The 12,008-nt window shown below is 48.3% G+C and overlaps 1 pseudogene; it reads left to right on the forward strand.

The window, feature by feature from the left end:
- The first annotated feature begins 1,070 nt into the window (after nucleotides 1–1,070).
- LOC118982101 (28S ribosomal protein S35, mitochondrial-like) lies at nucleotides 1,071–4,979 on the forward strand (annotated as a pseudogene).
- Nucleotides 4,980–12,008: the final 7,029 nt, after the last annotated feature.

Raw genomic sequence — 12,008 nt, forward strand, 5'->3', positions numbered from 1 at the left:
AACAATCTCCAGGTCTGGGAACCCCTGGGACTCTCTCTATGGTGCTGACAGAGCAAAGGCCAGGACACAGCACAGGTCAGCAGTGGTGTTCACTGGTAAGGTCGTGCCCTCGGGGATCAGGGGTCAGGGGTCAGGAGTCCCCATCACCCTTGCCACTGAGAGTACTCTGCAGACCAATAGGATCAGCACCCTGGACAGCTTGTTAGATGGAGACTGGGAGGGGCCAGACACCTGCTGGGTCAGAATCTGCATTGGAGCAAGATCTGCAGGCCCTCCCTGTGCATGGGGGAGGGAAGGAGGGGGCTTCCCCACCCCACATCATGGGGTCTCAGCCTGGCTAGGGATCCACAGCTGGACAGCTGCTCAAGCCCCATTTCTAAGGTGTCACCGGGGCACCGTAATTTTTAGAAACTTCCACCAATGATCAGATGTACTGGAGGTAACATCCCTGTGACAAGACCTCGTGGTGTAGCCCCTGGGCTCCTGCTCTGAAGAGAAAAGCCAATGGGGGTGAGAGAGGGCTGTAGGGAGGCGAATTTGCACCCCACGCAGAGCTGTGGGGATGCCCTGCACACAGACACCCCAAGCTGGAGCTTGGCTCATTGTGAGGAGAGGGACAGCCCCAGGTGTAAACTGGTGGAGTTAGAGCAGACCTCTGTTCTGCAACCTACCACATGCGTTTAGGTGAGAGAAGAATTCAGAGCCAAGAATTCAAGTTATAAGAGAAAATTTGTTTAGAAAGTCACAGAGACCAAAGCAAATCATAGAAGTAGGCTCAGGAAACAAGTTACAGAAGCAAAAGAAGTGTCCTTGGAGCTCGGGAAAAACAGAACGAAAATATGTGCCTTGAGGGAAAAAAGGGCAGGAAAGTTGTGGCTGTGCACAAAAGAGGGAGCCGCACTGGGTCCTGCCCCTTGAGGGTATTTGTCTGGGGGTCTCAGGGAAGGATTTCAATAGAATATTCATCCAATGTCCACACATGTCCTTTCAGGATCAAGGTCGTCACTGACTGGTCAGCACCAGGGCAGGAGGTCATTCATTGGTCAGTGCAGCTGGTCCTGATGTCGGCCATGGCGCTGCTGTAGGGTGTCCTGCCTTTCTGGGTCTGGAGCTGAAACACCTCTGAGGCCTCGATGCATCTGATGTGGGTCAGAGCCTCAAGGTCCTGGGGGCTCAATGCTTAAGGGCTGGTCTCTAGTCCCCTGGTTTGTTCCTTTTCTAGGGGATCTAACTGGCATAACTGCCAACATTCCAGGGGACCACAAGGAAAGGGAAGGTCTGCACCACATGACCAGTAATATGAAAGGTCAGAGGGTCTGGACCTCATGACCAAGCATTTGCTAGGGGAAGAAAGGTCACCTTGGGAGCAGAGGGCCCAGACACATATGTAAAGATGCTCAGTATCACTAGCTATCAGAGAGATGCAAATTAAAATCACAATGAGATACCACTTCACACCAGTCAGAATGGCCATCATAAACACATATATGTGTGATCTTTACCCATTACACATATACATTTACACATATAAATATTTACATATTACATGTATAAAATGTAGTAGTGTTTACACATTACATATATAAAGTGGCAGTGTAGCAATATTTACATGCTGCGTATAATGTTTACATGTTACATATTTACACATTACACACACAATGTAGTGATGTTTATATATTACATACATACACATTACATATTACACATATAAAGTGAATAATGTCTTATTCATTATAATGTACATTAAACCTCTGTGGCTTGTTTGCTACTCACTTCGAGTTTGTACTTTTCAACAGCATTGCTCCTGTCCCTGCCTCCACGCATCCCTGTGTTTTACAGATTTGACTGTGATTTCACATGTGAGGGATACCATACAGTACTTGTCTTTGTCTGACTTGGCTCATTTAACATAATGTGCTCAGGGCCCATCTATGTGGCTGACAATAAGGAGACATTTTTCTTTCTCACAGGTAAATGTCTTTCCACTGTCTACATGCACAACACCGTTTTTACCCCTCCGTCCACAGATGAGCGTCTGAGTTGCTCTCATGTCTGAAATTATCATGAACAAGGCTGCGCCAAACACGAAAGTGCGTGTATCTTGTCCAAACAGGGTCATGATGTTTTTAATTCCCTGACTGCAATGTCGAATAAACAGAGCTACCAGTCAGTGCTCATCATCTGTCAGACTGACAAAGACCCAAGATATCTGGGGTTCTCGGGTGAATCCTAATGAGGTGCGTAAGGCTCCCTCAGGGACGGCACTTCTGTTTGCAGGCAGATCATCTGCGACCCCGAGGAGACGCACTTCCACTGCTACTTACTGGCGCTGCCCATGAGGTAGTAGCTAAGAACGGGAACACTCGGCTGACTTCTTGCCATCACCAAAGCATGCACACTTCCCAGCCTTGTCTCCGCAGTCTTTTCCCAAGACTGATATTTAGTGTGGACTTTATGTCTGTTTTAGGCTATTCACATTTGATCCAACTAGCTGTGGTTTTTCCCAACCCTCTTGAACTGTGGAGTGAGACATTTCCATCTCTGAAGTGCATCACGGCTGGAGAACATTCCCTCTGTGAGCCCGGGCTTTGGAGATGAAAGTCATCGTCCCATGAGGACTGACACACAGAGTAGGAAAGGCCCAACTGCTGCCGACTGAGGTTACCCTGTGTGGTGCCGCCCTCTGGTGGCTGAAGCGCATATTGCAGCTCCTGGTGGCGTCACACCTTTCTTTTTCCACGGAGCCCAGCTTCCCAAGGGCAACCCTAAGTAAGGCCAGAACCAGCGACGTAAGTTTCAAGAAAGACCAAATATAAAATGAAAATGGAGGGCTCCATGTTGAAGACTATTTGAGAATTTAAAGATGGCCTCTGCCGAGCATTAAGCCTAACCCAGGCCCTTTTAAGTGATTGCAACTGCACAAGTTGCTAGCCTGAGACACCAGCCCTGACTCACAGGGCAAACACATGGTTAGTCCTCCGCATGAGTTACTCGTCGACGCCAGCCATGAAAACCCTCAGAAATGGCAGTCCCTGAGCGTCTTCACTCTCCCGTCGGAGGGCTCTCTTCCTTTAAAAATTCCACATGTTGGGCTCCAACAATCATTCGGTGTTTTGCTCTGACCAAAGCACTGACAAAATCTGAGATGATTTTAGCATCAACAAGAATAAATTAGACACATTGATTATATTTTTAAAAACATACTTATCTTGCAAAAAGACACCAGAAGCCATAGCCTACAGGTTCCCCATTAGAGGTGACGGGACCCACTCCTTACTCTAAAAGTCATGGCTTTTAGGAACAGTGTCCAGCCTGGGCCTGTTTGCCCAGCATGTACCAGAGCCCAGGGGTGAGGGGAGCCCCCTCTGCACAGGATGTGTCAGCATCTAAATGCAGGATGGACAAGAGAGTCAGGGACGGTCCCTGTGCACAGAAAGACACAATGAGCTCAGGCCAGGAACAAGGCGGGTGGTGCTGGGGATGTGACACCCACAGGCACTTAGGTGTCCCCGTCAGGTTCCCACAGGAAGTGAGGGGCTATGAAGTTAACACTGGGAGACTGAGCTGTCTGTCTGCACTGGGAGATGGTCTCCCTCTCCTTGACGGTGCATCCATTTCTTGTGGCTGCTCTAATGAATCTCCACAGTCAGAACAGCTTAAAATAACAGAAACTCATTCTCCGGCATTCTGGAGGTCAGAAATCTAAATCGAAGTGTGGCCAAGACCTGCTTTCCTCCCCAGGCTCTAGGAGAGAGTCTGTGCGACCTGGGTGGCTGCTGGCACTGCTGGGCGCGCAGCCACGTCACTCCCCTCTCGGCCTCTGTCTTCACGTGGCCTTCTTCTCTGCAGGGCATCTCAACTTCTGTTTTGTAAAAAGAACATATCATTGGGTTTAGGGCTCACACAGATAACCCAGCGTCATCTCAGCTTGAAATATGTAACTTAATTATATTGCCAGAGAACCTATTCCAGCTCTCTGTCTTGCCGTCTTCACAGCTAGGGTGGCTGCCTCACTCCCCACGTGGCTGTCCCTGCAGAGGGGTGGGGTGGAGGGAACCTGCGTGCCCTCTCCACCACTGTGTCTCCAGCCACTCTCGCTCAGAACCAAGCTCACGTACAACAGAAAAAGCATCCAACTCTGAAAGGTCATCGAGAAGAAAGGTACTACCTCCTAGGATGGAGAATATGGCTGCTGACCGGAGTTGGCCGAGGGGTTACCCTTTTGCAGCACCAATTGACCCTCTGCAGGGCCTCCTCCTGTTCGAAAGGGTCATCCAGTAAGGAGGGGCGTGCCCGTGGCAAAGGAGGGAAATCCAGAACTTCTAAAGTTCCCCCAATTCCCTGCATTTGACTCTTGTAACAATTAAAAGGCATGTGAGGCTTTTAAAGATGTCTGCACTGAGTGCCTGCTGCGCTGGCCGGTGATGAAAAACGTGAGAAAAATTTTCCAGTTGAAATTGACACTGCTGATTATGTTTCATCAGGACCACCTGTTTGAAATCACAAAACACAAGCAGTGACCTTAAAGGTTAAACTCTCCAGTTTGAATTTACATGATCATGCAAAGCAGAAACGTATCAAACTTGTAGGGAAGCAAGACTGTAAGACCACACACAGCTGTGCTTACCATCAAAACAGGTGAGGGCCCTTCAAAGAGACCGAATTATGATTATGCAATGTGTCTGCTAACAGCTTTCTACCATGAGTCTTGGAAAATGGAGGAATGGAACATAGGATTGAAGCAGACATGGAAGCCTACATACAGACAAACAGCTCCTCAGAAAAAAAGTACCCCAGAGACACTTCTCCAAACTAAAGCTGTGGAGAAAAACCTGGAAGTAAATAAAGAAGAGCTCCTTGGTACAAAAGAAGCTGGAGATTGCAAAAAGTCTGTTGTTAGTCTTAAGAATGAGGGGGACAATGAAACTACCCTTTCTCAGTACAAAGAATCAGTGAAGAGACTGTTAAATCTGACCTGAAGTATGTCAAAGCAAATCGATCAAATATGCTTCATTTATTAACTGTGTGATCTATATGTAATTGTTGTCTAATTTGATGTAAAGTTGAAACTGTTAATTAAAACATTGTTTTTAAAAAGGAACCTATTTCAAAATCAGGTCAAATTCACAGGTTCCAGGGGTTTGGATGTGAACATACTTCAGGGGGAACCCCCCACTCAGCCCTCTGCAGGCAGCCGGATCCTGTGCTCCAGTCCGTGGTGGGATTTGGGTGGTTCTGGGGCTTCGCTTACAGGGGCTCTCCTGGCATCTGCAACGAGCCACAAATGTGGGCTTTGTCTGCAGTTTACAGAAGTGGGGAACATGGAGGAAAAAGAGAAGGCAACCAGGAGGAAATGTCCAGCAGACCCAGACATGGACCCCCAAAGACCACGAGCCTAGGCCCTACAGAGAGTCAAGTTGGTAGAAAAAGGAGGGCTTTATAGATTGATACCACATGCTCTGTGGGACCTGTGCTTAGATCCGGGCTACAAGCACAAAAGAGAAAATACATAAATTGGACCTCATCAAAATTTTGCCCTTCAAAGAAACTCATTAAAAAAGTATAACGCCCTGGCTGGTGTAGCTCAGTGGATTGAGCGCGAGCCTGCGAACCACACGATCGCGGTTTGATTCCCAGTTGGGGCACATGCCTGGGTTGCAGGCCAGTTCCCAGCAGGGGACCCACAAGAGGCAACCATACATTGATATTTCTCTCCTTCTCTCCTTCCCTTCCCCTCTAAAGATAAATAAATAAAATATTTAAAAAATATATCTCCATTCAAATATCTGAAAAGAATATGCATAGATAGATGTCCAAAGAAGACATGCCCATGACTGATAAGCACGTGAAAAATGCTCTGATCATTAGTCATAACTGAAATGCAAGTAAAAACTACAACGAGATACCACTGCCCAGCCTCTGAAGTGGCCAGGATGGCAGACGGGTAAAGGAAGTCCTCATTCACTTCTTGAAGAGCGTTTTGTGTCATGTTCTGGCCATTCCTCAGACTGGTTAACAGAGTTGCCATGTGATCCAGCAACTCTCCCCGACCTTGGGGGATCGGCTGGTTGCTGGGATGGTGAGAGGGTGGAAGAAATTTTGCATTCGCAGAGTCTNGAGAATAGTGGGAGAAATATAGAATCCAAAGAACTTGAGACACGTGGTTATAAACTAAGGGGGGGAGAATGGTGGGGGAGGGAGGGTGTGGGTGGAGGGGATTGAAGGGGGGAATAGAACAACTGTAATGGTATAATCAATAAAATATATTTAAAAATTAAAAAATAAAAAAAAGAAAGTCTAGCACCCTGGCTGGTGTAGCTCAGTGGATTGAGCGAGAGCCTGCGAACCACAGGATCGCGGTTCGATTCCCAGTCAGGGCACATGCCTGGGTTGCAGGCCAGTTCCCAGCAGGGGACCCACAAGAGGCAACCATACATTGATATTTCTCTCCTTTTCTCCTTCCCTTCCCCTCTAAAGATAAATAAATAAAATCTTTAAAAAATATATCTCCATTCAAATATCTGAAAAGAATATGCATAGATAGATGTCCAAAGAAGACATGCCCATGACCGATAAGCACGTGAAAAATGCTCTGATCATTAGTCATAACTGAAATGCAAGTACAAACTACAACGAGATACCACCGCCCAGCCTCTGAAGTGGCCAGGATGGCAGACGGATAAAGGAAGTCCTCATTCACTTCTTGAAGAGCGTTTTGTGTCATGTTCTGGCCATTCCTCAGACTGGTCAACAGAGTTGCCATGTGATCCAGCAACTCTCCCCGACCTTGGGGGATTGGCTGGTTGCTGGGATGGTGAGAGGGTGGAAGAAATTTTGCATTCGCAGAGTCTCAGGAAAGAAAATTGAATTGTCCAAGGTCACACAGGTTCCAGAACAGTCAGAGTCAGAACTGGCACCCAAACTGGGCTGCTCCCAAGTCTTGTCTGGTGTCCTGCACCCTCACGTACCAGGACCGGTGTCAGCCTCTAGACCTGGGTTTCACATGAGGTGGAGGCAGAGCGCGTGGGGCCTGCCGATACTCAGATCTGATCTGAAAGTTCCCAGAAGCTTCTGTCCTTTCAGGAAGGGCAGGTTGCCGCTGAGGAGGAAACAGTGACTTGCCGCATGGAGCCCGGACCTTGTCACACCCTGTGTGTCCGTCTGTCCTGCTGGGTTCTGTGGACCTTATGCGTCACCTGCACCACTGGGTACCCTGGGAGGCAGCAGCACAGTGCCGACCCCCATTGACCTTCTCTGCTTTTGTGGGTTTTGGGAAAAGAGTGGTGTCCCCTCACCTCCCAGGTCCAGGACTCAGGAGGCTCAGAGGGGGCAGAAGTTCTAGGGGGAAGAGATATTTGCTCAGTCCCAGATCTGACCCCAGCACTCAGGGGCCCAGACCAGGCCTGGAATTTTGGGGGTGGGGGGCTCACTCCCATAAAGAACCCTCAGCAAGGGTCTCTCAGGGCCCATGGGACCAAGGACAAGCAGGTAAGTCCTTCCCTAGACCTTCTGCTTCAGCCAAAAGACATCCCTGGTCAGGTGGGCACACAGTGGGTCTGGGCTGATGGTGACAAGTCTGGGAAGGGCCTTGGAGTGACAGTTGGGGAAACTGAGAGGACAAGGATGCCTCTGACACTTCAGGTCTGATTCCTTTCCAGGAGTCCTCCCCAAACCCTCTGTCTGGGCTGAACATGATGGGCAGCCTTGTGACTGCCTGGTGTCAGATGTCTCCGCGGGCAGATGCCTGAAGGCTGCGTAAACAGACAGACTCAGCCCCCTGGGCTACGGAGACCCACACGACTGCAGCAGCAAGACCGCATTTCCTGTTGAACCCACGAGCTCCCACACTGCAGGGAGATGTCCGTATGGCTGCTCAGAGCGGAGTGATGCCCTGCTGCTGGTAGAAGCAGGTACGAGGGTGAAACTGAGCCCTCTTCTTAGAGGCGGAAAGAACAGGGTGTGTCCCAGCAGGGGACCCACGAGAGGCAACCATACGTTGATATCTCTCTCCCTCTCTCCTTCCCTTCCCCTCTAAAGATAAATAAATAAAATCTTTTTAAAAAATCATTGTCCTCAAGCTGAGAGAGTTACATGTTGGCTGTTGAATATGGACAAGTCATATTTTCTTTCTTAGGCACAGTGTTTGCCTCTGTTTTTAAAAATGTAAATATTATCCCACAGAGCAGTTGTGAAGCTCATATGAGGTGACACGTGGGTACAGCATACAAATATAATTACTATTACTAACTACTTGTTACTCTTGGGACAGAATCTCCCAGAACTTACCAAGAGCGAGGAGCATCAATGTATATCTGTCCCCTAAGTATGAGTTGTTTAATGGCTAAAACTTCCCTGGAAATACACAAAATAATAAATGTGCCACACTGAGGGTTGAGGGGAAACCTTGGTGGCCTCCACTTCTCACTGGCAATATTTACTTCTTTTTAAATAATGTATTTTATTGATTATGCCATTACAGTTGTCCCCTTCCCCCACTATATTCCCCTCCACCCTGCACACCCCCTCCCCCCATATTCCCCCACTTTAGTTCATGTTCATGTGTCATAAGTTCTTTAGCTTCTACATTTCCTACACTATTCCTGCCCTCCCCCCTATCTATTTTCCCCCCACTGTCTATGCTACTTATTCTCTGTACCTTCTCCCCCACCTCCTCCTCCCACTCCTGGGAGGAAGGGCAGGCTGCCGTTAGCTGTTGCTAACCCTCCATGTGATCTTCATTTCTATGGTTCCACTCCTGTCCTCTTAGTTTGCTTTTGTTTTAGGTATGGTTGTTAATAACTGTGAGTTTGCTGTCCTTTCACTATTCATATTTTTTATCTTCTTTTTCTTAGATAAGTCCCTTTAACATTTCATAGAATAAGGACTTGGTGATGATGAACTCCTTGAACTTGACCTTTTCTGAGAAGCGCTTTATTTGCCCTTCCATTCTAAATGAAAGCTTTGCTCGATAGAGCAATCTTGGATGTAGGTCTTTGGATTTCATGAGTTGGAATTCTTCTTTCCAGCCCCTTCTTGCCTGCAAGGTCTCCTTTGAGAAATCAGCTGACAGTCTTACGGAACTCCTTTGTAGGTAACTGTCCCCTTATCTCTCGCTGCTTCTAGGATTCTCTCCTTATCTTTAATCTTGGCTAATGTAATTATGATGTGCCTTGGTGTGTTCCTTCTTGGGTTCAACTTCTTTGGGACTCTCTGAGCTTCCTGGACTTCCTGGAAGTCTATTTCCTTTGCCAGATTAGGGAAGTTCTCCTTTATTATTTGTTCAAATAAGTTTTCCACTTGTCGGAAAACTCTTCTTCTTCTGGGACCCCTATAATTTGGATGTTGGAACATTTAAAGATGTCCTGGAGGTTCATAAGCCTCTCCTCATATTCTTGAATTCTTGTTTCTTATTCTTTTCTGCTTAGTTGTTTCTTTCTTCCTTCTGGTCCACTCCCTTGATTTGAGTCCCAGTTTCCTTTCCATCACTATTGGTTCCCTGTGCATTTTCCTTCATTTCCCTTAGTGTTGCTTTCATTTTTTCATCTAATATGTGACCAAAATCAACCAGTTCTGTGAGCATCCTGATCACCAGTGTATTGAACTGTGCATCTGATAGGTTGGCTATCTCTTGGTCACTTAAAAGTACTGGCTCTGGGGCTTTGAGCTGTTCCTCCATTTGAGCCTTTTTTTGCAGGGGGTCTGGTTGCACCTGTTACTTAGAGGCAGAGCCTTAGGTGTTCACCAGGGTGGGGCAACCCACTTTGCTGGGTTGTGATGCTGTATGTGGGGGCGGGGTCAGAGAGGGAACACTGGTGCTTGCACCGCTCTCTCTCTCATATTTCAGTCCCCTCTGCTGCTTCGCACAAGCAAATTGGGCCTTTCTGGTGCTGGTTCCTGGGTGGGTGGGTTTGTGTATGTTCTAGGACCCTGTGGGTCTCTCCAATGAACTCTCCTGTGAGGCTGGGAGTCTCTCCCAGCACCTCAACCCCCCACAGGTGTTTTCAATTGGTGCTTTTAGGCTTTATTTCCCAGTGCTGGGGCCCTGGGTTGCACAGTCTGTCTCGCTCCTCGTTTTCACCTGGTTTATCTGCGTGCAAATGCGTGACCACTATCAGCCAGCTGCCTTGTGTGCCTCACTGGGTCTGATTGTTGCCTCCCTGTGCCCGGGGTCTGCCAGCTGCCACCTGCACACCTGGGTCTGCCAAATGCCGCCTGCATGCCCGCGTCCACCAGCCACCGCTTTTTCCTGCTGCGACCCCTCTCCGCAGGCTGCCAACTTCACCCCCCTTACCGGTCTGCATGAATGGTTGTTGGACTTCTGTAGAGTTCAATTTTTCTGTCAGTCTGGTTGTTTTTTTGTTTCTAAATTTTTGTTGTCTTTAATTTTGGTTGTGCAAGGAGGCACAGTATGTCTACCTGTGCTTCCATCTTGACCGAAAGTCTCATTTCTCTTTTCTGCACTTATCTATGCCTACATATTTTAGAACAATTGTAAGTAGCTTTATTTTGGTATTTAGAGCAGACAGGTCTTTGAGTGGGTGCAACAGTCTTGCACTTGACTGTGGACAACTTGTGCCTCCCAAGTCCAACACACTCATGTGTTCATCTGGTCTGGAGGTTGATGTCTCCCTCCTATGAGCCCAGAACCACTGACCCCCAACAACTCTGAGGTTCAAAGTGAGGAACCTGAGGCTCAGAGATAAGCCAATACAATGCAAGGTTACACAGACATTGGGTGATGTGTATTTAAATAAATACCTGTTTTAAGTAAAAATTAGAACTCTACCTCAAACCAATGTTTCCTAAGCTTGAAAGCAAGACTGCAGGATGAGGAGGAGGCTTTAACCCAAGAAACAAGGGGCACTGAGGAGGCAGGAATGATTCAGAGGCTTGTTCCTGGGAAGGTTGGGTAGATAAGAAGAAAAGGAAGTCTGGGAGGGCAGCGGTGATAGAATGAAAACCACACCCTGGGGCCAGGAGAAAGGATATGTTTTCTTTCCTCGTTTCTCTGTATTCTTCCTTCATGCTCATTGTCACAGTGACACTCGACTTGAACTCTACAGTTAGATGGTGAACATGCATTGGCTGATGTGAGCTGTCTGGGACACAGGAGTCCATGTCTTACTGGAGCATCTCCAAGGCCTGGGTGATCAGTGTCCACAGTGAGGGCCCCACAGCAAGGTGCTGATGGATAGGCTGAGGGTAAAGGAGACCCCATGAGGGAGGCTGTTACAGGGACGTGCCCTCAGTCACCTCATCTGCAATGAACATTTCAGGAAGCCTGAGGATCTATTTACTACTCGTCATGAAAAGATCTAAGCTCCTGGAGAGGAGCTGTTCTCCTTCATGTGTGGTGGCTGATGTGACAACCCCATGACAGGGAGGGCCAGCCTCTGAATATCCATACCCTGTGTGTCTGAGGACACCGTGACCTCCTCCTTCTGCACCACTGGGTCAAGAAGGAGAGATACCACGACCCCCATGCCACAACCAGGCCCTGGTGTGTCAGGAGACCCCAGGACTCAGGAGCCTCACAGGGAAGAGGGTTCTGCTCAGGATTCAGGGCCAAATCTCCCACAAGGACTCTTTCAGGGCTGAGTGTGGGCACAAGAACCCAAGGGCTGGCAGGTGAATCTCCAGGTACCCCATGGGTCATTCCTGACTGGGGGCAAGGGGCCTCATGGGATAGAAAGCAGCAGATATGGCCTGGCTTGTGAGGACATAGATGGAGTCCTAGGGCTGAGTTCTTGGAACCGAGGTTTAGAAGTGTCTTGTGACCAAGCCTCTGATTTCTTTCCCTGAACTGACCATCTGGGCTGAGCCAAGGTCAGTGATTCCCTGAGGGACCTCTGTGATCATCTGGTGTCAGGAGACTCTGGGCGCCAAAGAGTTCAGTCTGGAGAGAGGTGGAAGCCCAGTGTTCTGGGATAGAGAGTTCCCACTGGACCCCAGGAAGAAGCCAAATCCTCCACCACACACATGATGGAGACTAATGGAGGGAGATCAGC

This window comes from Sturnira hondurensis, unplaced genomic scaffold, assembly GCF_014824575.4.
Source record: "Sturnira hondurensis isolate 20B ecotype Veracruz unplaced genomic scaffold, ASM1482457v3 Scaffold0024912, whole genome shotgun sequence".
Taxonomy (NCBI): domain Eukaryota; kingdom Metazoa; phylum Chordata; class Mammalia; order Chiroptera; family Phyllostomidae; genus Sturnira; species Sturnira hondurensis.